Below are 25,294 nucleotides of genomic sequence, written 5' to 3' on the forward strand. Positions count from 1 at the left end.
TAGTACTGGGGTTTGGGCTAAGTTTTAGAAAATTTCTTTTGAGAAAAGGGGTCTAATTCTTTTCAACCTCCATAAAGTTTTAAAGACTTTCTTTATCACTAGAGATACATGCAGATGAAAACAAAGGTGTTGATAATATGATGTCCATCCTCTGTCTCAATGCACATCCAGCTTTGTAAGAGGTTTTGGGAGTGAAGATTGTGAATATTTCCTTGTTAGTTATCACTGCATAACCACCCTTTTTTCCTCCTTTTTTTTGGGGGGGGGGGGTTTATATTGTTTGTTTTCTGTTCTTGTATGGCTCCAATTTAGGCGGCAGGAAAAATTTGTGCTAAGCACTATTCTTTAAAGGGCACTCTGGGTTGAGTGCCTTTATAGAACAGGCTTTAGAGCGGTTTACCATGCCCAACTTAGGGTACGAGGACTTACACCTGCTGATACCTGGTGTAAATCCTAGTGCACAAGTTGGGTGTGTAACCCCCGGTATTCTATAACACTGCACCTAAATATTTAGAATGCCTCTGATGCACCCATTTCCCTGCCATGGCAATGGCCCCTTTTGGGTTGCACATGATACACTTTGGCCATGCATCATTATAGAATAGCGCGTGTCTCCATGTTAATGCCAATTAACTGTCAATTTACTCCAACACCAATAATTGGTTGTTAGCACCCAGTAAACTGATGAGTTTATGCGTGCATCTAGTCTCCACACCCAAATTTGGGCAGCCATCTTTGGACAACCTATGTAGAATCCAGAGGTTAGTGTACCTAAATCAATGTGCCCAGTGCCTTTTGCATATCAGGTTTCTAGCTTCCTCTCCTTAGAAAGCTGGTAGCCTCAAATGACAGTGATAATAGTCATGTATTGTAAGCTAGAGATCAGATGATCAATGGGTAAGGTTAAGATTGTTCCAGTTTATAGATAGACAGAGCAGAGCTGCCATGATTGTTGGAGCTCGGAAGCTCGGGAATTGAATATGCTTCTTCAAGCCAAAGAGCTTCAGCAAACCATTAAGTAATTAAAACCCTATTCTGCGCCCAAGGCAGATGGATTTTCCGGCGAATACTATACATTACTGCAACAACAGGTTATGTCCCTCTTTTGTCTTATTATCAAGCTGTGGTATTGACAGGATCCTTTCCTCTTCATGAGAACGTGGCTTTAATAACTCTAATTCCGAAGCCGGGGAAGCTGCAAGAAGAGGCAGAGTCTTACCATCCGATCTCCTTGCTTAATGTAAACATTAAGTTCCTGGCAAGTATAATGGCCTCGTGCCAGCCTCGTTATCTCCCTGATCTAGTTGACCCTACACAAGTGGGTTTTATACCGCCAAACAGTTGGTTCGTAACATGTGTCAGATTCTACTTGCTGTATCTCACTGTCAGGCCCATAATATTCCATCTATGTTAGTCAGCCTTGATGCGGCCAAGGCTTTTGATCAAGTCCACTGGTCACATCTTTCGGGTTCTTGACCAGATAGGCCTGCAGGGTTGGTTTCTCCAAGCAGTACACACTTTTTACAATACGCCACACATACAACTACTGGTCAATGGAGGCTGGACCGCCTCTTTCCCTATCTGTCGTGGGACTCGGCAGGGATGTCCTCTCTCCCTTCTCCTATTTGTTCTTTCCCTGGAGCCCCTTGTTCGAATTATTAATGCCTCCCCTTTCTGGTCATCTAATTAAGGCCCTGACCTATGTGGATGATCTTCTAATACTACTTACTTCCCCCCCCCCTAAGACTGTCTCCCACTGTTATCATCACTTCTCAGGGTTTTCCTTGAATTATTCCAAATTCAAAGCATTACTGATAATCTCTGATGTGCGTCGAAACTGGGACATTTCCTCTAGCATGGGAAGACACTATGCTGCGCTATCTGGTAGTTCTGTTGCCCATTGACTTATCTTCACTTTACAGAGTGAACATCATGCCATTATTGGATGACACCAAACATAGAATTCAGTTTTGGAAGACCTACCCTCTTTTGCTTTGGGGATGTATTCATCTATTCAATATGTTACTGGCTCCTAAGTAGCTCTACATCCTATATAATAATTTGCACCTCCAATGTTCCATCGCTGTCTGGCTGTCTGGTTCGTAACATCTCATGACGTCAACCAGCCTCCAGCGTTCCATTCCCCTCACTGCCCCACCCTCGCGTCAAAATGTAATGACGTCAGAGGGCGGAACAGTGAGAGGGAAGGGAACGCTGGAGGCGAGCTGACATCAGGATGTTACCAACGGAAGGGAAGCCAGCCACGCCAGCCAGAAAATGATGACGTACAAAGGAAGAAAGAATCATGGGACATCGAGGGCAGGGCAGAACACAGCACAGCACAGCAGAATCGATGGACATGGATGGGATGGGAGGAGAGGACAGGAGAGAAGAGAATCACGAGACATGGATGGGAGGGCAGGGAAGAGGAGAATCGCTGGACATGGAGGGGAGGGGAGGGGATGGGAGAGGAGAGGAGGGAAGGGAAGAATCGCTGGACATGGAGGGGAGGGCAGGGGAGAGACAAAAATCGCTTACAAGAGAGCCTTCCTAGGGCCCGTTTCATTGTTGAGGAAACGGGCTGGGTTCCACTAGTTTTTCAGATGTTGCCTTAGTTCTTAAGATGCAGGGAGGAGTGGTGTCTTGCTAAAATCTTGCAGCTATTTTTATGGGGAGGGGGAAGAAACCATGCCTTCCGCTGGCCCTGATTCAAACCCCTAAATCCCACGGGGGCATGGGCCTCTTGAATATCCAGTATCTGACAGTGGCCAGTGGAATGCGTCACATTAACGATTGGTATAGGGGTATTGAACACTTTTCTCTTACGTCTTTGGAGTCCAAATTGGTTCCTGGGATATACTTTAGCCATATTATTCATACTACTAAAAAGCAGTCTCCTCATATCTTTCAACAGTACCCTCTACTAAGATCATTAAAGACTGTCTGGAAATGGATCTGTAGGAGGCACCAGTTTTCAGCTTCTGTGACCCCTTACCTGCCTCCCTGTAACAACCCTGCATTCCCACCTGGTCAGGAACCTAGCATTTTCTCTGGCTAAGCACAGAAGGGCATTTGCTATATTGCTGATGTGGTGAATGAGGAGGGCCACCCTAAGCCATTTGCTGCTTTACAGCAAGAATATCAAGTGCCTCCATCTAATTTCTTAGATAATATGAAATGTCACAGTTGCAGGTAAGCACATTTCGTTGATTACCTGCAAATTTCTTTTCTTACCTGCAACTGTGACGTTTTATACCAGTGGCTTAGGAAGAGGGGGCAGGAGGGGCAGTCCGCCCCGGGTGCACACGCTGGGGGGGTGTCAGCCCCGCTGGTTCCCTGCTCCCTCTGCTCCGGAACAGGTTACTTCCTGTTCCGGGGCAGAGAGAGCAGTGAACCAGCGGAGCCGACGCAGCTCCGAACGACGTGCACTTGGGGCGGATCGGCCCTCCCGCCCGTCCCCCGCAAGTAAGAATTTGCTCCGGAGGGGGGGTGCGCAGGGCCGACCCGCCCTGGGTGTCAGCCGCCCTCGCTACGGCCCTGTTTCATACTATCATTAACATGGACAGATCTTACAGAAGATGTGCCGAAAACCATATCTGAAGCTTTTATGCTGGGCTCCCAATTACATCATATGTTGGATACCTATCCGTACAATAACAAAAATGATTTAAACATAGATGGACAAAAACGGGTGAAGTCAACATAAAACAGAAAAAAAAAGAGATTTTACTTCATGGCAAAAAGACCATGGATGATACAACCCTAAATAGTTTGTAGAATTCTGTGCTTCAAAAAATAAAATAAACTCCAATAACAAAACCAACACAAGACATAAAACAAAAATAAAATAAAAAAACAGTTAGCAATGTAGGTCATTTGAATAGCACTTAGCTTTAAATTAAACCTTCAAAATTCATTCCATCCTCTATTTATAAAAGCAGAAAAGATAGTTCCCTATTGTAGTATGAAAGCAAAGAGATGCCTTAGGGATCTTCTTCATTCCATGGTCTAGAGAAGGAATGATTACTGAACCTCTTAGCCCCAATTACCAAGTGCCTTCCAGGATAAGAATTTGAAATGCTTTGCAATTTCTCCAGTGCAGTGTAGTGTAATATATTTATCCAGTGCAGTAGGTATCTGTTTTCTCATGTTTCAGATACAGCTCTGAGAATAACTGTTCTATAAAGTATATATTGTATTTAATGGTAATCAAAGGTCCCTGTAGATGTTTATGCGTATGTACACATTAATAGACACCAGGAATTGAACAAATAGAGAGCAAAGCACATTACAGAGGATCAACAAAGTATCACTTTAGTATCATTAGATAAAGAAATTGTAATTTTTTTACATCCACAGATATTCATATCATGACAACTTTGATCTTCAGCTCCCACCACAGCACTACGTCTCAGCTGTATTGTCACCCATGAAGATCCCAACTCTAGCCTTCAAGGGCCACACGCAGCTTTAGTTTCAGCATAAACAACCTATGCAAATTAGCTTTAGTTATAGACCCAATGCATGCAAATATCTCTGATAAATATTCATTGTGAATATCCTGAAACATAAGCTGGTTTGTATCCCATAGGGAACGCATTTGGAAACCTCTGTCATACTGAGTTAACAATTTCAGCATTAATGGCCAGATTCTGTATAAGGCACCTACAAAATCCACGCGGTAAACATTTCTGCCTAAGCATATTCTATAAGTGGCGCCTAGATTTAGGCGTGGCATATAGAATACGCTTAGTTGATATCCCAGCGCCTAAAACTATGCACCTCCATTTACACCAACAAAAACATGGTGTAAATCCCTGCATGTAGATTTACGCACACTGGGCCATATTTTATAATTATGCATGGAAATTTTGGAACAGTCATAAAATATCCATTTCCCTGCCATTAGCCTCACCCCTTTTGAACTGTGTGCATTAGAATTTAGGCGCCATTCATTACAGAACACACTTAGCGAGTTGTGTGCTTAAATTCTAATTATTACCCTTTAGTGCTTATTATTGCTTGTCAAGTGCTGTTATCAATGCTGATTAGCTTGTTAAGCCAATTAAGATACACGCGTTGTTATTGAATATGCCTGAATTTCGGCAGGGATCTCTAGACACACTATGTATAATCTGGGGGTAAGTGGGCAATTCTACAAGTGGGTGCCTCCTTTTAGGTGTTCTGATGCCGCGTGGTGGGTTTTATAGAATACTAGCATTGTGCAGCCTTACAGTTACAGCTGTCACAGACCTGGCATAGTTGCGGGTGCATACACATGGCAAGGGCATTCGTAACAGTACCCTGTGAGTTATGCAAATAAGTGGCAGCACCACCCATGCCCCTCCTTGGTGAATGCTAACTTGTGTTGCATGCTGTTATGATTGTGGTCATAACCCCTCTCAAACTTACCTTTTTCCTGGTGGTCAGCTTAGCTGGCTTCTGTTTCTTTTGTCTGTCCTTTCTGAGCAGCTGGCTCTCTCTCTCTCTCTGTGCTGGCAGCTTCCAGCAGCATGACTCTAATTGTTTCACTATACTGCACCTGTGTGTGTGTGGACTGAGTTAGCTCTACCTCTCTTTGGGTGTACTGGCTTCAAGTGCTTCACGGTGCTGCATTGGTGTGGGTTGGGCCTCTATGGGTTTCAGTGTGCTCTCTGTGTTTCAGGGTGCTGCCTGGGTCTAGGGAGTGTGACATCATCAGGGAGGGCCTTGATAAGAAAGTGGTGTTGTTTCCTTCAGAGCCTTTGCAACGGTGGTGTTTGCTTTAGGTAGGGTGGTGCAGTGTGCACTTCTGACTTTGTGTCTAGTTTCCCTGCTTGCTTTTGCTAAGGTCCAGATTAGTGTTAGTGCAGTGTGCACTGGTGTTTGTGTGTTTAGCTTTCCTGCTTTTCCCTTATGGTTCCCCTGATTTTCCCTCTTGGTTTTGGAAGCTGTGTGTAGGGCTGTGTGTAGGGCTTTGGAAACTCTGTTACTGTTAGAAGTACTTCACGGTTTGGTGTTGTTAGGAACACTACAGATTTTGCTGTTAGAAGTACTCCTGGTGTTTGTGCTATTGGGAGCATTGCAGTCTTTGCTGTTTGGGTTTTGGTGGTGTAGGAAGCACTTTGTTAGTTTGGTGTCTCGCTTGCTAGGGTAGGGCTTAGGAAACTCCTTGTTAGTTTTGTATCTAGCTTGCTAGAGCAGTGCTTAGGTAGCTTGTTAGTTTTGTGTTTAGCTTGTTAGTGTAGAGCTCTGCTTGTAGCTTGGTGCTTAGTAGCACCTGTTTTAGCTTTGTGTTTAATTCCCTGCTCTGTTAGTTTAGGGCTTAGGAAGTCCCTTTGTTGAGCAGGGCTTAGGAGCTCCTGTTTAGTATAGGCTTAGGAAGTCCTTTTGTCAGTTTACTGTTAGGAACACTCCTGCTGGTTTAGGGCTTGGGAGCACGTAGATCAGTTTAGGTTTAGGAGTACTTCTGTTTCCAGTCCTGGTCCCTGTGTCATCCGGTATCCGGTTAGTCCTGCCGGCCACTCAAACCCAAGGGCTCAACCCTTGGGGGGGTAGTGGCCAAGCGCAGGTAAAGCTGTATGGACCAGTCCAGTGTGCTCCAGTCCAATGTGTTCCAGTCCGGTGTGTTCCAATCTGGTGCGCTCCAGTCCAGTGTGTTCCGGTCCGGTGTGTGTTCCAGTCCTGAGTCCTCCAGTCCGGGGAATTGCAATCTAGTGTTCCAGTCCTGTGTCCTCCAGTCCGGGGGATTCCAGTTCATGTGTTCCGGTTTGCTGGGCAGTGCCTGCAGTCCCTGCCGGTGTGCTTGCCCAGTGTTGGTTGGTGGGTTTTGCCTGCTGCTGTCGCTCCTCGGCAGCAGCCCAAGGACTCATGTTTGCTCCAGAGCCCGGCCCCGCGGGCTCTGAACCTGAGAACCTGACACATGCTATGTGCACCCTAACACTATGTGCTGTTATTTTGCTGCCACTAATGTATGTTCACTTATCTCCCAAAGTGTAAATATTCTGTACATTTAAGCAAGCAAGTTATAGAACTGCCCTTCATGTGTTTCCATTTAGTCTGGCTTCAGCCATAAGCACTATGAAGGAGGGTTAGAGTTGCAGATCCATTCTGTGCCTGGGGAAAGATTCACTTCTAAGACCTTGGATTTCTAAAAATGTTTTATTTAAAGAATTTCAATTATACAATTGTATCAAACAATGTAATTTCAGGATTAAAGACATAAAAATCAAGAAAGTTAAATACAAAGAGAAAAGAGGGGAAAAAACCCATCCATATCGTCCAAATCACAGGTAATGGGACAATGAAAAAGAAAATAAACCAAAAAGGAAAAATAAGTCTCAAATCAGAGCAGACAACAATTAGGGAGACATTTTGGCCAGTTCATACACTAATACCCCAGCTATCATGTTATCCTTCTCAATTCTTCTTTTCAAGCCACAAAATCTATTCGTTGTTTAGGTTCACTAAAGATATAAGATTTGCCTTCAAATGTAACAGCATGAGCAAAGAAATCATAACAAAAAAGTTATTACCAGAGCCTGTACCCAAGGGCACAGTGCCGAGAATTCTTAATGATGCTTTTGGGTATTCTTTGAAAGATCAGGAAATATTCAAATCGTGGAGCTTAAAAGCGACTGATTCATATAGTGGAAATACAATTTTAGAACTGTTTTTCTGTCTAGTTCCAAGGCAAATGTCACAATTAAGGCGGCTCTCTGAGTCACTACATCCAGTAATGACTTCAAAAATTCAACCAAATTTAATCCAGACTATGGTGTTGCCTGAGGGCCATCTCCTTCCTTTGATCTTGGCAAGGATACATACTGAGCTCTCACAATAGGTGTTAGGGCATCAGAAGGCATCTGTAAAACTTCCTTCAGATATTTTCTAACCATATCAATTGGTGTCACTAACAGTGACTTAGGGAAGTAATTTTTCTACTCAATCTATAAATGCAGAAATATACTGATGTGATCAATAAGTAGATCAATGCTAAACACAACAACACACCAGTCAAAATTGGTCAATCACATAATGATATTTTAAGAGAAAACCCCTCAGAACCTATCGGACCATGCGTCCTAGGTTTACAACATGCCAAAAAAAGGGCTGTTGATAGTTTCTATCATGGGGGTTATAAACTTATCTCCATTGGGTTTTTTCTTTTTTTACGTGCAAATAAAATGCCTCAAAAATTTTTCTAGTCTGATTTTCTAAATATTCCATTTTCTTTGTTATAAAGTTCTTATCTTTAACCAATGCACTATAAACCTCCTGTAACTCAGAATCTTTATTATCCATGGAAACCACCTTAAGTGTTTGCTGCTTTGCAACTTGGACTTGAGTGTCCAATGTTCCACTCACATTTGTTATTTCAGAGGAAAACTTAGTAGTCGCTCTTAATCAATTAAAGAAGTATTAAGAGCCTTGTGTCGTCCCACAATGAATGTAAAGTTCCTGTTGTTGTCTTAACAAGCATTGCTAATCATACACCTAAGCTCTCAAATTCAACATGAAAATCCAACCCCACAGCCAAAAAGCTGCAAACAAACAAGTTATTATAATACCCACGATGTGACCCAAACACACAACCACAACCCATCCGTTAGAAGGTGGAGAGAAAAATAGCCTCAGTAACGCCACTCAGCCAGCCTGACATAACAATCTATAAGGCATGGGCCCACCGCACCATCATATGGCCCCCCCTGGTTTCATACTGTGAAACGGAACATCATCAATTTGACATGTTACAATGTATGGCATTAGAGCAATTACAGCAGTCACAGAGGAGAGGTGACAGGGGTCGCGCTCTACAGCAACTTGAACAGAAGTGGATTTTTTTTCTTCAGTTCATTAGAACTAGATGGACTTAGTATCTGGATAGAATGGTCGGCATTTTTTTGAATTTTTTGAAAGGTTTCAATGGGTTGAAGTGATGTCACCACTGAAGATCAGTACTGATTGGCTGTTTCGATTGGACGTGGGTGGTGCTTCATCTATTTAAATAGTTGAGATGGCGCCCTTCTGTCAGTTACCTGCTTAGGTTTGCAATTCAGCTGATCAACACAGGATTGGAACCCCTGATGCAGCTTGTGCGAAACGGGGACCCTGTTGGGTCGTTTGGGATGAATAGACTGAATGGTGAAGTGATTGGCAGCGGAGTGCTATGAGAACAGGAGAATCCTCAGATAAGTGCTGTGGGGCTGTCTCACCATAATTGTCGATTTACACTGAATTGATTTGGATTGAGATTAAATTGAACTGAAATTGTATGAATCTGTATTCTGTGTTCTATACATATACACACGTTTGTCACTTGGAAACATTTCAGCAAACACTTCAGCACAATTAGTAGTGGAGGTTTTTTTGAGCCATATGATGGTGAGCCAGGCCCACGCCTTAGAGCTTGTTATATCAGGCTGGCTGGGTGGCATTACTGAGGCTTTTTTTTCTCCACCTTCTAACAGCTGGGTTGTGGTTGTGTGTTTGGGTCACATCGTGGGTATTATAATAACTTGTTTGTTTGCAGCTTTTTGGCTGTGGGGTTGGATTTTCATATAACAAGCATTGCTGCCATATCTGATGAAGCTCCTTCACCTGAGGAATGAGGGGTACTCACTGTTGGATGTTCCTGTGCTTTCAGCTCTTCTCTTTTACCCACATTGTCTCCGGGGGAGAAGTTTAATGCTGGGTCTTCTGAACTCGACTCAGTGTAATGTACGGAGTATGTTCCTAACCCAGTGTTATGTACTGAGTCTATTCAGAGACTTAAACTTAGGTACAGCTACCAGCTCTCTCAATTTCCAAAAGAGAGCAATTGGAGGAAGGGAGGAATTCTGCTCCTCCCAGCATGCCCTGAGGCAAGCAGTAACTACAAAGCTCCAAAAGGCATTGAATGCAGGGCTTAGAGAAACCCCATTGATACAGCTGTCAGAGGTATCCATCAGCAGCAGAGCAGAAGAGCCTGCCATCCTCAAACAAGCCAGGGCTTGAAAGCCCTCTTGCATGGACTGCTTCATAACTAGTGTCAAGGTCAGAGCTGAAGGTGGTTTCTGGACTTGTCTCCTTCTCTTCCCCATTTCAAAGCATTGGGGGGGAGGGGGGACCAGAAAAGCAAGCCTCAAGAGGTATGGCAAAGAGTGCCCATTCGAGCGTCTGCTCATGATGCCATCTTGGTCCTTCCCCTAGGTCATTGGGTTTATGCTCTAGAACTAGAATAAACAATCTGCTCATACTGACTTTTGTTTCAACTTAAGTCCTTACTGAAATAAACTTTGGATGATTTTGTAAAATAAAAGGTGCCAGATTGAATGATAGATGGGGAGGGGAAGATGCCTGCACTAACAATCTCTACTAACCTCAGTAATGCGATCTCTAGACTTCTCTCTTCATGACTGGCAGGTTGATCTCTGCCAGTCTCCGCATTCCTGTTCAAGCCTACAAGCATTTTAAACTCACAAATCATTGCCTCTTTGCTGCTGACCTTGAGTCATGTGGTGTGGTAGCCATGTAAGTCCACTTTTAAAGGTAATAAATAGAAATAAATCAAAACATAGAAAAGAAAATAAGATGATACCTTTTTTATTGGACCAACATGGTGTGGTAGCCGTGTTAGTCCACTTTTAAAGGTAATAAATAGAAATAAATCAAAACATAGAAAAGAAAATAAGATGATACCTTTTTTATTGGACCAACATGGTGTGGTAGCCGTGTTAGTCCACTTTTAAAGGTAATAAATAAAAATAAATCAAAACATATAAAAGAAAATAAAATGATACCTTTTTTATTGGACTAATATAATACATTTTTTGATTAGCTTTCAAAGGTTTCCAATCTGAAGAAGAAGGTTTATCTTCGAAAGCTAATCAAAAAATGTATTATGTTAGTCCAATAAAAAAGGTATCATCTTATTTTCTTTTCTCTGTTTTGATTTATTTCTGTTTATTACCTGCTGACCTTGCAAATTATGAGATTATCAGCTTGGCATGCAGGTTTGAAAATTCTCACAGCCAGTTTCAATTGTTGAATGCAGAAAGCTTCTAGGTGAATGCCTCAGCTTGAACTCATTAGAAAATCAAACTTGATATAAGAGGCCTCTTACAAGGGGGTGAAGAAAAAGATGTGATTAGCACTAACACAACAGGGAGAACAGCAATATCAGTACCAGTGCTCAAAAAGGTTCCTGGTGGATACCATACTCAGGATCTAAGCTCAGTGCACAAAAAGACAAATTGGTATAGTCATATAAAACCCCACAAATAAAGTGTTTTCAAGTTCAAACAAGAAACCTGTAAAAAAAAATGTTAATGTGGTAGCAAGTTGTTAAGTGCCGGTGGTGGGAGGCAGGACTGGTGGTTGGTAGGCGGGGATAGTGCTGGGCCCTGAAGAGGACAGGTACAAATCAAAGTAGGGTATACACAAAAAGTAGCACATATGAGTTTATCTTGTTGGGCAGACTGGATGGACCGTGCAGGTCTTTTTCTGCCGTCATCTACTATGTTACTACCTGTTTCCCTGAAAGTAAGACATCCTCCAAAAATAAGACCTAGTAGAGGTTTTCCTGAATTGCTAGATATAAGACCTCCCCCGAAAGTAAGACCTAGCAAATTTTTGTTTGAAACCAGGGCCGCCGAGAGCCGGACAAGGCCGTCCCCAGGCCGCCCCCACCCGAGGTCGCCAGGCCCCCCCTCCACCCACCCTCCATCGCTCCCGGAACTAACCTTAAACGCCTCCTTTCACCTTCGCAGCAAGCAGCAGCAGTGCAGATCTCTGCTTCCTTCCGTGCCCCGCCCTCACGGACGTTACGTCAGGCGAGGGCGGGACATTCCCCTCCCCCTCCCCCTCCCCCTCCATTCATATCCAGCAATTCTCCTCTCTCCCCTGCCCTCTCCTCTCATCCATGTCCAGCGAATTCTCCTCTCTCTCTCACCTGCCTCCATCCATCCATGCCCAACAAGTTACATCTCTCCCCTGTCCTCTCTTCCATGTCCAACAATTTCTCCTTCCTCCCCTCCCCTCCATGTCCAGTAACTTGCCCCAAACACCACCTGCCCCTTTTCAGCCCCTCCCTCTCCTCCGAGTTCCAGGCCCCCTCCCTCCCTGCGAGTTCCAGGCCCCCCTACCTCCCTGCGAGTTCCAGGCCCCCCTCCCTCCGAGTTACAGGCCTCCCTCACTCCCTCCATGTTCCAGGCCCCCCAGCCCCCTCCCTCTCCTTTGAGTTACAGGCCTCCTCCCTCTCTTCCGAGTTCCAGGCCCCCCCTCTCCTCTAAGTGCCAGTCTCAACCCCAGCCCGACCTCTTCTCTCACAACAGTCCTCTGCCCTCGCCTTCCTGCGTACCGCCCAGAATTTAAAACTTATCTTACCTCGGGGTCCCTGCGGCAGCAGTGAAAGGCGAGCAGGCTCGGCACTTCAGCCTTTCCTTCTCTCTCAGCTCTGGTCCCGCCCTCATTTCCTGTTTCCGCAAGTTTTTATAGGTAGAAACACCTACATAAAATCATGCTTTTATGCGTACACCAGAAATTAAGTTTAAATAATTGTACAATCTTACCCTAGATATTAAAAGTGAAATCTATAATTGCATGAGAATTAAGTTTTTTTTTTATTTCTGTCCAGTGTTGATTCATCCTTGGATGATGTCAAGAGACTGCTGCTTACAACTGTGCAGCGCAGTAGTAATTTTTAAAATTTGGTGAGGAGAGGTCAGCCAGAACTTTAGGCAGTGTTCGCAAGACTCTGGGATATTTACCATTCTAGGTATCAAAGGATAACACTGTAAAGCAACAAAACAATTATCCAAAATCACGAAGGACAACATGGGTATGATGTTCATTTGAATTGCATGAGGATTTGATTTTAGAAAGGTTTTTCTTTGCGTAAAGCCTCTTTTACACAAGGAAAAGGAGCTTTTCTAAAATCAGACAGCTGTATGTGTGCATATAACTATGAATGCTGACAATCATATGCACATTTCTATACATGCTGTGCATAGGCATTCCAGGGGGTAGATCTGGGATCGAGTTGCTCTATGTATATATATATTTCATAAAATGCAGCTCTATGGGGCCATTTTTCCAAGCAGCTGTAGAGCTAACACGTGGTTAGCACGTGCCAAATCGACCCTACCACAGGGGTAGCATGGGCGCCCTGTGGTAGTTTCACAGTTGGCACACAGTTTCCCATGGTAGAAAATATTTTTCTATTTTCTACCAGGAGGGGCGTTCCCGGTGGTAATCGGCAGTGTGGCCACATTGGCGTGCGCTGCCTGATTACCATGGAGTAGAGTGTGAGCCCTTACCGCTAGGTCAGTGGGTGACAGTAAGGGCTCAGGCAGTAAATAGCTGCATGCTACTTTTAATTTTAGTGCAAGGCCATTTACTGACTCCATTAAAAAAGCCCTTTTCTCAGCCCTGGTAAAAAATGATCCAGCATGCACCAATTTCACGCGCCCACACTACTGTAGTCCACTTTTTAACGCTGCTTAGTAAAAAGATCCCTATATGCATAAAGTAGATGCACACATTTACACCCACCTCAGAGTGGGTATAAATTTGCACATATGAATTTATATGATATAGCTCTGGGTGTCCATTTTATAAAGGCACGTGGGAGCTTATATTCACATTTTTTTAGGCAACCTAGTCTAAAATTGCTCCTTAATCCTGGTAATTAAGGAATGAGCAGTACAAGGTCATCTTGACAGATCACTGCTCAATTGAAAAGATTTATCGACATGAGGGAAAATTTGTCTTTTTTGTGTGTGTTTCATTACTTTGTAAACTACCTTGGTTGAACTTTGGGTTAAAGAAGGTGGTACTTAAATACAACATAACATAGCATAATAAATCAGAGGAAAGTGATTTAGCCAATATAAATCCTTAATTAGAGAAGAGATTTCAACCCCTAATTATGAAATGTATTCTTTTTGCCAATTAAAGGAGACAGTAGAACAGATGACATTTTCTAAATCACTAAGAATATTTAATGGTAAAATAATAGAAGTGAAGCCTAATTTTGCATATGTTGTCTAGGTAGGAAAAGGGATATTTAAAATTGAGATGTTGAAAATTTGAGAAGTATTTTACAAAAGATTCATTAAACCCAGAACATTTTGTAAAATATGCATAAGGCTATAGACCAGGGATGTCCAAACTTGGCCCTTGCCAGGACGAGTTTTCAGGATGTCCCTAATGAATATGCATGAAATCTATTTGCATACAATGGAGGCAGTGCATGCAAATAGATCTCATGCATATTCATTGGAGAAATCCTGAAAACCTGACTGGATTACGGCCCTTGAAGACCGATGTCGGACAATCCTGCTATAGAGAATGTACATGTACATATGGGAAGAAGTTCAATAAACAGTGACCAAACCTAGGTGCTGAAAAAATTCAGCGCTAAGTGCTATTCTATAAAGGGCACATGCCTTATATAGAACAGCATTTAGCTTGGATCTCATGTCTATTTTAGATGCCAGCATGGCTATTTTTGAGGGGGTACTTGGGGGTACTGAGTACCTGTACCTTTTCCATTGTCTGCTAAAATTGACCTGTGGTCCCCAAGGTTTAATGAAAGAGCTCAGGCTCTACACACCAATTCTGCCTTGTCATAGATTCTGTGACCGGTTGCAGGGGGCCTGGCTACTGTGGGGTGGGTCCCTCAGTGATCACCCCACCCCTGAAAGATGGCCTGTCATTTGAGTACTGGCACCTTTTTTGCTAGAAAAAAATGCACTGGATGCCAGAGTTATGCCTGCTAAAACCTAGTGGAAATGTTGGTGCCCAAGCTAGGTGCAGTTGGGCAGTGTTCTGTAATCCCAGGTGCAACGTTTCGGAACGCTCCTGACATGCCAATAGTCATGTCCCCTTTTTGAGATACACAACATGGGAGTTATAGCGTGCAACAGACAAAGCAGTGAACAGGGAAAAAAGACCTCTAAGGAAAATCCAGTCAATCCAAGGTGAAGTAGACGTTGACGCAAAGACCAGCCAACGCAGGAAATGAGTTTTTATTCTGAGTGCCGTTTCCATCATTTCTGTTGATACTTTTTGGTGCGCTTATCTTTTCTTGTACCAGCCACAAGAGCAATCTTGTCTTGCAAAGAATTTTTGGTAACCCCTGAGGCAGGCGGTTTGTATCCAACGAAACACAGCCCATGTCAGGTCAAGTGTGTCTGGTGCCTTCAATAAAGTCTCTTGAGCAACATTTCCTGTGTTGGCTAGTTATAGCGTGCATCCAGATGTGTGCACAAATTTAATGAGTGCCATTTAAAATCAATAATTGGTTGTTAGCACCTAATTATTGATGGTTCAGAGCTCATTCTCCAATTTATTTGCGTGTGCATTTTGGAAGCACGCCCATAGTTGGGTGCACAACTTTAGGCACCATATATAGAATCTGGGGGTTAGTGTACATAAATATATATTCAAAAAAGAAGTGGAATTACTTGTGGCTTTGAGCATGTACGTAGCAGCATTATCGTGTAAAAACGGAAGATTTCACAATCTACCTATGTAAGTTCTGCAACATCATAAAACAGGATGTCCGGGGCTAGCAAATTAAATGAGTTGAGCTGCAAAACTCAACTGCCTAGATTTTTAAAGTAGCTTTCACTATCAAAGAGGCAAGCACTATTGCATGTAGAAAGAGGAATCCCAATTATAGCTGCATCACGCAAGGTTCCACATTAGGAGTCACCGCCCAGGAAAAGGATCTAGGTGTCATCACTGAAACCTTCTGCTTAGTGTGCGGCAGCGGCAGCTAAGAAAGTAAATAGAATGATAAGTATTATTAGGAAAGGTATGGAAAGCAAAAATGAGAATGTTATAAAGCCTTTGTATAGCTCCATGGTACGACCACTGCTCGAATATTGTGCTCAATTCTGGTCACCGCATCTCAAAAAAGATATAGTGGAATTAGAAAAGGTACAGAGAAGGGTGACGAAAATGATAAAGGGGTTGGGACGATTACCCTATTAGGAAAGGCTAAAGCAGCTAGGGCTCTTCAGCTTGGAGAAAAAATGGCTGAGGGGAGATATGATAGAGGGCTATAAAATAATGAGTGGAGTGGAATAGGTAGAAGTGAATCACTTGTTTACTCTTTCCAAAAATACTAGGATTAGGGGGGCACGCAATGAAGCTACAAAGTAGTAAATTTAAAGCAACTTAGAGAAAATATTTCTTCACTCAATGTGCGGTTAAACTCTGGAATTTGTTGCCAGAGAATGTGGTAAAAGAAATTAGCTTAGCGGAGTTTAAAAGAGGTTTGGATAACTTCCTAAAAGAAAAGTCCATAAGCCATTATTAAGATGGAGTTGAGGAAAATCCATTGCTTATTTCTAGGATAAGCAGCATAAAATCTATTTTACTGTTTTGGGATCTTACCAGGTACTTGTAACCTGGATTGGTCACTGTTGGAAACAGGATACTGGGCTTGATAGATCTTCTGTCTATCCCAGTACGGCAACACTAATATTCTTATGTTCCTTCAAAGCCTTAGTCCCAATCAGCACTTAGCTGAATCTTACACTTGACTCGCACGGAGCAGATGCAAATTCTAACTAGGAACTTTGTTGAAGTGTACATGCATCGCTTTTACAAAATAGGAAATATGCATGCTTTAGAGACTTGCCGAAACCATGTCTAGTACCTGCCCCCTTCAAAACTGTGCATGCTGTGCTTGAAATCACGATTTGCATGTACAGGGCCATTTACATATGTAAATGGAGACTAATCCGTCTAAAATGACCTCCTTAATGTCATTAGTGCCATCATTTTCTCTGTGTATGAACAATGTAAAAAATAAAGGGCTCGATATTTAGCCTGCGGCGGTAAGCAGCTGGTAAGCTACTGCCACCTGCAGGATGAACTAACTCCAGATAGTCAATGCTGGGGTATGCGCAGCCCCTGGCTTTGAATATCTGGGTATGACTGCTGATATTCAGACCGGTGCCTGGTTAACTTGGCGCATAAGATTAGGACAGCTGTTTTGCTGACCTAACTTTAAGCACTTAGGGGATCTTTTACAAGGGTGCGTTAGCATTTTTAAAAATTCACATGTGCTAAATGTTAAGATGCCCATAAGAATATAATGGCTGGCACTGAATATCAGGGATAATTTAGCTGGCGACGATCAGCATTTAAAAAAACACTGACTGCTGCCGGCTGAATATTGGGGGGATAGTCTGGTGCTTTTTGGGCATTTATTGTAGATGTGCTATTAGCATTAGACTTGATAAGAACACCATGTTTGAATGACATGTTTTTGGTATTTTTTTTAGGTGATGTTCTGTTGGGTGGCAATTTTTGTAAGCATGACCCAGTGACCCTGATATAGGCATCAGGGGCGTAGCCAGACAACAGATTTTGGGTGGGCCTAGGCAAGAAGTGGGTGGGCACCAAATGTTCTCCCCCACCACCACCAAAAGACATCTCAACTGGCAGGAAAATGCTTCTTTCCACCTCGGAAGTCTGCAGCAGGCATGCGCTGAAAACTGAGCATGTGCAGGTGCTGGTATTGTGGAGAATAGCGTTTTCATTACCATCAGGGGGAGAGCTTGGGATCTCCACCAGCTACTGCTAAACATGTGCTGCTGTTGGGTGGGCCTAAGCCCTAAGTGGGTGGGCCCTGGCCCACCCAGGCCCACCTGTGGCTACGCCACTGATAGGCATATGGGATCTTTGGTTTCACACATTAGGTTCTTCTCATGTGGAATGTCTTTTTTATTTATAAAATAAGGAAGTTTTCTCTTTCCTTATCTTTTTCTTTTGCCTTTGCTCCTTTTTAAAATTCATCTATCATTTAATTTGATTTAATTATTTTCCCCTTTCTTTCTTCTTCTTTTTATTATTATTTTTTATTGAGTTTTTCAAATATATAACAAACATTTTCAAGACAAAACAAAATAAATACATCAGTACATTGTATAATTTCTAAAGCTGAGATTTACAAACAAACATCACTATAAGACTAAGTAATAGGAGATAGAAAAAGATCTAAAGTTTTCCATTTCCGAAGTCTAGCTGGAATACTCACTGAGGTATAAGCAATAGACTGTTCATATTTTGTTGTATAGTAAAATCAAATTCCACCAAAGATAGACATTCACTTGAGAGCTGTCCTTCCAATGTGAAATGATCAATTTTAATGCAACAGATATTAGAAAATCAAACAATAATTTATCTTCATCTGAAAGAATTGATTTCCAAATGATATATTTTGGTAAAAATGATGCTTGGAAACCAAATATCTCTCTTAGCTTATCCCAAACATCTGACCAAAAAAGAACACGATTAGGGCATTCTAATAAAAGAAGTATAAGAGTTCTTTTGTATTTTTTGTATGACCAGCAGAGGTCTTTCTTCTTGTGTTCCTATATGTCTTTCTTCTTTTTTACAACAGAGGTCTGGGTTCATGTGAAATATCAACAGCCCCTGATGCAGGCCGGGTGCTGAAACATGTCGGGCTTTTGACCTAGTTTTAGAAATGGCTGGAATTTTGTCTGAGGCCCTACCTGGAGTATTGTGTTCAGTTTTGGACGCCGTATCTTGTTAAGGATGTAAAAAGAATTGAAGCGGTGCAAAGAAAAGCTACAAGAATGGTATGGGATTTGCATTACAAGATGTATGAGGAGAGACTTGCTGACCTGAACATGTATACTCTGGAGGAAAGGAGAAACAGGGGTGATATGACACAGACGTTCAAATATTTGAAAGGTATTAATCTGCAAATGAACCTTTTCCGGAGATGCGAAGGCGGTAGAACGAGAGGACATGAAATGAGATTGAAGGGGGGCAGACTCAAGAAAAATGTCAGGAAGTATTTTTTCACGGAGAGAGTAGTGGATGTTTGGAATGCCCTCCCGCGGGAGGTCGTGGAAACGAAAACGGTAACGGAATTCAAACTTGTGTGGGATAAACATAAAGGAATCCTGTTCAGAAGGAATGGATCCTAAGTCGCTTAGCCGAGATTGGGTGGCAGAGCCGGTGGCGGGAGGTGGAGATGGTGCTGGGCAGACTTATACAGTCTGTGCCAGAGCTGGTGGTGGGAGGCGGGACTGGTGTTTGGGAGGTGGGGATAGTGCTGGGCAGACTTATACGGTCTGTGCCCTGAAAAGGACAGGTACAAATCAAGGTAAGGTATACACAAAAAGTAGCACATGTGAGTTTATCTTGTTGGGCAGACTGGATGGACCGTGCAGGTCTTTTTCTGCTGTCATCTACTATGTTACTATATTGCTGTTGATTGTTTTTATTATATATGTTTGAGTTGAATAATACATTTGTTTATATATCCTGCTTTTTTTTTTTTACGCAGCTTCTTTGGAGTGCAGTATTCCCATTTTTTTTCCTGTGGCAAGTTACTTAACTCTTCAATGCCTCAGGTGCAAACTTAGGGGTCCTTTTTTTCAAGCTGTGGGAAAAGTTGACCATTTCTCCTGCAGCCAGAAAATGACTGATATTCTATTTTTCAAATTAATGGCCATGCGCTAATGTTGCCATTAGCACGCAGCCATGAACAAAATTAGCGTGTGATCCCTTATCGCCACCCATTTTGGAGACGGTAAGGGCTCACACACTAATTCTGTACTAATCAGTTAGTGCATGGTAGATGTAATAATACATCAGTGCAGAAACTCCCATTTTCTTCCCCCTGATATGCCCCCTCCACAGAAAAAATTAAACAATTCTTTTGTGCATAGCTTGTTCGCATTAATGCCAAACATTCCACAGGACACCTGAGCATGTCCCATGGTAAGCCTTTTAAAACTGTGTTGGGCATGTGTTCGCTCCTGATGCAGCTTAGTAAAAGGACCCCTTAGATTGTAAGGCCTCCAGGAAAATACCTACAGTATCTGAATGTAACTCATCTTGAGCTACAACTGAACAAAAAAGGTGTGAGCTAAATCGAGAAGGTATGAGTGATTGTTGGTGGAGCATACCCAAGCAAAACATTCAGTGGCCCTTTTACAAGTGGCCAACATATGCCGTTTGTAAAAGGCCAATGTGAGCCAACATGGGCCAACGTGGGCTTATCGCGTGCTAATTTGGAGGTACCACCGATCAACGCGGGCGCTGGCTGTATTTCCAGCCCTAGCACTTGCCATTTGCCATGCTGGGGAAAATAGGGCTTGTTTTTATTTGCACGGTGGCTACTCAACGGTAATTGTGCAGTACCACATGCTACCCGGCTACTGCTGGGTTAGCGCAAGAGCCCTTACTGCCACATCAATGTGTGGCAGTAAGTGCTCCCCCCTGTATCACCACATGGTAAAAGCAATCTTACCGCATGGCCATGTATTGATGCAGTCTTTTTATCTGCTATGGTAAAAAGGGCCTCAGTGCGTACCAAAAATGGCCACTGCTGCTACCACAGCTTGGTAAAAGGGACCCTCATATAGGTAGAGCTCTGAAAGAATGTTCCTTGCTGTATCCCACACAAGTCCAGAATGAAGTGAAAGCCTTGTAACCTTTTACTCACCCAGTCCCCTAATCCTCTCACAAGTGCTGATCAGTATTCCTATAAGTATCAAGAGCAGAAGAAAAAGACCACAGAAAAGGCCCTGAAGACTGAAAGCTATCCAACCAATCTGATTATATCTATTGGTCTCAGGTACAATAAGAACATAAACTAATCCAGTCTGAGTCGGACTGAGGCCTATCAAGCCCAGAATCCTGTCTCTGACAGTGGCCAGTCCAGGTCACAAGTATTTGACAATTTCCAAAAAAGTAGATAAGCAATAGCTCTCCCAAATCTATCTGGCTGATAGTTAGTATGGATTTTAACTCCAGGAACTTGTCCAAACGTCTTGTCACCCTGCTATGCTATTTGCTCTGAACATGTGCTCTGGCACCAAATTCCACAGCTTGATTATCTCTGGATGAAAAATCTACTATTTGTCTTCATTCAGCTGCTCATTAGTTTCATGGAGCACCCTTTTGTTTTAGTGTTCTTTGAAAGATTAAACAACTGCTCCCTATTAAATCATTCCATCCCACTCATCATGATTTTATAAACTTCTGTCATATCTCCTCTCAATAATCTTTTCTCTGAATTGATCTGTTTAACCTTTTCTTCATAAGGGAGGAGTTCTATCCCCTGTAACATTTTTGTCTTCCTTCTCTGAACCTTTTCTATATCCTTTTTGAGATGGGGTGACTAGAACTGCACACAGTACTCAAAGTGTGTTCAGAAAATGGATGTATACATAGGCATAAAGATATTCTACAGTTAGAGTTACAGTTAGTTCATTTATAGCCCACTAATACCAATAACATAGTTCATAGCGGATTACAACTAAGATAGTAGATCAAAATAAATCTAGGATGTGACAAAATTAATCCAGAATTGCTGCATATATTAATATTATTGTTGTCAATAACGTTACTAAAACTCACCATCACTAAAGTAACTGCAACATATTACTTCCTTATCACATATTTATAAAACAACAAAGTTTTTAATCCCTTTTTAAAGATATTATAACTAGGCATATGCCTTAACTTAGGAAAGGAGTTCCATAAGCTAACTGCCTGATATGCAAATAAGCAAGTAAACACTTTCTTTGACGTAATCCCCCGAGGACTTGGGAAAGAAAATGAACTTCGAGTGTTATAGTGTTGTTCTGATTTTAAATAACATACCAGAGAAATCATATATTGTGGAATCAAGCCACATGCAATCTTAAATAATAGGCATCCTAGTTTAAACAGCACCCTAGTGTCTATGGGAACCCAGTGCAACTTAATAAAATATGGTGTAATTCTATCTGATTTCTTAAGAGAAAAACCAAAATCAGATGTAAAACCACGTTTTGAACAGTTAGAAGCTGTAATCGAAACGATTATTGAGAAAAATTCAAACAGTTTGAATTTTTCTCAATAATCGTTTCGATAAACCCAGATATACAGTGTTGCAATAATCTAATTTACTAAATTCTATTCTCCATTCCTTTTCATATAATCCCTGATGTTCCTGTTCAGGGATTTAAAAAATATTTTTGGTAGCTGTGCCACACTGAGCTGAAAATTTCAACATATTGCCCATAATGACTTCAAAATCTTTTTCTTGGGTGTTGACTCCTAACTCAGAACCCAGCATTTTGTAATTAAGATTCTTTTTTTTCCCATCTGCATCACTTTGTGCTTGTCCACATTAAATTTCATCCGCAGTTTATGAGGGCAATTCTATAAAGGAGTGCCTTTTGGAATTTTATTCTATATATAGGAATGTAAGGGACCCTGTTCCAAAGCCGCGGGAGGGCCAATGTGCGGGTAGTACATGCCAAATCGGTACTACCGCCGGGGTAGTGCATGCACCTGGTAGTAATTCTGAGTTTTGTGCCCTTTGGAGGCATTCCTGGTGTAAATTCCCGGTGCTCCATGGTTACCACATGGGTAGTTCATGAGCCCTTACCACTAAGTCAATGGCTAGCGGTAAGGTCTCAGGCTGTAAATAGACATGCACTAGTTTTAATTTTTGTGCACGCCCATTAAAACATAGCCTTTTCCCCAGACACAATAAAAAATGGCCCAGCATGCTCCCAAAAGATGCGCCTATATTACGCAAGCCATTTTTTACCATGGCTTTGTAAAAGAACCCCTTAAGTGTCTATGCAGTTCCCAACTTCTAGATCAGTGTTTCGCAAGTCTGGTCCTGGAGTACCCCTTGCCAGTCAGGTTTTCAAGATATCCATAATGAATGTGCATGAAAGAGATTTGCATATAATAGAGGCAGTGTATGCAATTCAAGTTCATGCATATTCATTGTGGATATCCTGAAAGCCTGACTGGCAAGGGGTACTCCAGGACCAGACTTGCAAAACACTGTTCTAGATGACATCATAGCTGGGGTGACTAATCAACACCTGACTGATTGAAATCACTTCCCCTTTAATAACAATTTTGTTAATATCTTCAATTTAATCTCTATATTTCTTCTGCCTGTGAGGGAGGCCTGTATTCCACAACAATGTAAACACATTCCATTTAATCTTTTCACATTAACCCTCAATTCCTCTTTCTTACCTTATAAGTAAATGCTGACCGAATTTCAGATTTGGTTTCAGCTTCAGTGCTGAAACCAGCCTGAAATAAGTGTTTGATGTTATTCGGTTTTGGCCAAAAATACCTGTGCATTTTTGGTTGGAACCAATACTGCTGCACAGCCCCCACCCCCTCTCTTCTCCCCTCCACCAAAAAAGCCTCCTTCTCGGAACTGACCCCCACCTCCTAGTGGCAGTCCCATTTTGGGCCTACATTTTTGTTGGTGGCTAGTGGAGACAGGAGCAATCTCCACTGGCTCCTCCCCATGGCGGACTTCTGCTTCAAAATGGCTTCCAGGATTTCCAGTAGCAGCCTTGCAAAACTGCTGCTAGAGGTTGCAGCAGCCATTTTGAAATTGGAACCAGCACAGGTATTAGAGGATTGATTTTGCCTGCCAGTTTCAATCTCAAAATGGCTGCCTTGACCTCCAGCAGCAGTCTTGTGAGACTGCTGCTGGAAGTCCTAGAAGCTATTATAAGGCAAAAGCCGGCAGTGGGCAGGAGCAAGTGGGGATTGTTCCTACCCCAACCAGCCACCAATGAAAAGGTAGGCACAGGAGGAGGTTATTACTAGGAGGGGTTTTGGGAGGGAGCTTTCATCAAAAGGAGGTTACAGAGGAGGCTGTTGCCAGGGGAATCCAGTTGGGGGCTCTTTTTGGTCAGGTGGGGGAGGGAGAGGGGCTATTCAGGGGCAAGGCTAGTTTAATTTTCAGATTCAGTTTCGGCTGAAACCCAGCAACCAATTTCAGTCACAGATTCAGTTTCGGTCAAAAACGAAAATCTTGGTTTCTATTACTACTACTACTACTTAACATTTCTAGATCACTACTAGGGTTACGCAGCGCTGTACAAATTAACAAAGAAGGACGGTCCCTGCTCAAAGGAGCTTACAATCTAAAGGACGAAATGTCAAGTTGGCGCAGTCTAAATTTCCTGAGTAGAGGTGTAGTGGTTAGGTGCCGAAAGCGACATTGAAGAGGTGGGCTTTGAGCAAGGACTTGAAGATGGGCAGGGAGGGGGCCTGCCATACGGGCTCAGGGAGTTTGTTCCAAGCATGGGGTGAGGCGAGGCAGAAAGGGCGGAGCAGGGGCGTAGCCACGGGTGGGCCTGGATGGGCCCAGGCCCACCCACTTTGCCTCCAGGCCCACCCATCCACCTTCTTCTTCGCTGGCTGCCTTTTCTCCCCAGCTCTGCTTCGCTGCATTGCTCTGCATTCTTCTCCGTCCTCGCCTGTCACGCTGCACGCAGCGCTGCCATTCACACAGGCAGCTGCGCTCCCCCCTACCGCGTCTATCCGATCCTAATAGGAAGTGCATCAGAGGACCGGATGGACGCGGCAAAGGAGAGCGCAGCTGCCTGTGTGAATGGCAGCGCTGCGTGCAGCATGACTTGCGAGAAGAAGAATGCAGGGAGCGGCGATCGTGCAGCAAAGCGGAGCCCGGGAAGAAGTGCCCATAGCTAAAAGTTTGGGCTCAGCCAAGGTACCGGGCAGGCAGCAGAGCAGAGGGAGAAATTAGTTGTATATAGCAGAGGAGAGGGAGAAATGCTGCCTGGAGGGAGAGGGGGATAGGGACAAGAGATAATGGGGTGGATGGAGAAGGAGAAATGTTGCACGGAGGGGGAGGGAGAACACAGGGAGAAATGTTGGACACAGAGGTGAAGGGGAGGGATAGATGGTGCATGAGGGTGGAGGGGAGGAAGGGAGAGAGAGACAAAGGGATAAAGGGGGGCAATAAAGGGAGAAATCTTGTATATGGGGGTAGAGGGGAGGGAGAGATGGTGCCTAGAGAAGAGAGGGAGAAATGATGGGCATGACAGTGGATGGGAGGAAGGGAGAGATGCTGTATGGGAGGAGGAGAAAGAGATATTGACCTCTGGGGCACAAGGGAGGGGGAAGACAATGGTGGACAGTGGGAGAGAGGCAGAAATGTTGGACATGGTGGAGGAAGGAAGAGAATGTTGCATGGGATGAAGGGGGAAGACAGATATTGGATCTGGGGTACAAGGGAGGGGGAAAGAAGGATGTGGACAATGGGGGAGATGTAGGACATGGGGTTGGATGAGAGGCAGGGGAGATTCATAGGAGAGGGGAGAGAGGGAGATATTGGATCCAGGAGCAAATGAGAATGATGGAGAGATGCCAGGCAATGGGAGTGAAGGAAGAGAGAGGGAGAAATGCTGGACCATGGGGGACAGGGGAGGAGAGAAGAGAAAGGACAGAGAGATGTTGGGCTACGAAAGCAGGGAGGGAAGAAAGAGGGAGTAGATAC

Source organism: Microcaecilia unicolor, chromosome 1, assembly GCF_901765095.1.
Source record: "Microcaecilia unicolor chromosome 1, aMicUni1.1, whole genome shotgun sequence".
NCBI lineage: Eukaryota > Metazoa > Chordata > Amphibia > Gymnophiona > Siphonopidae > Microcaecilia > Microcaecilia unicolor.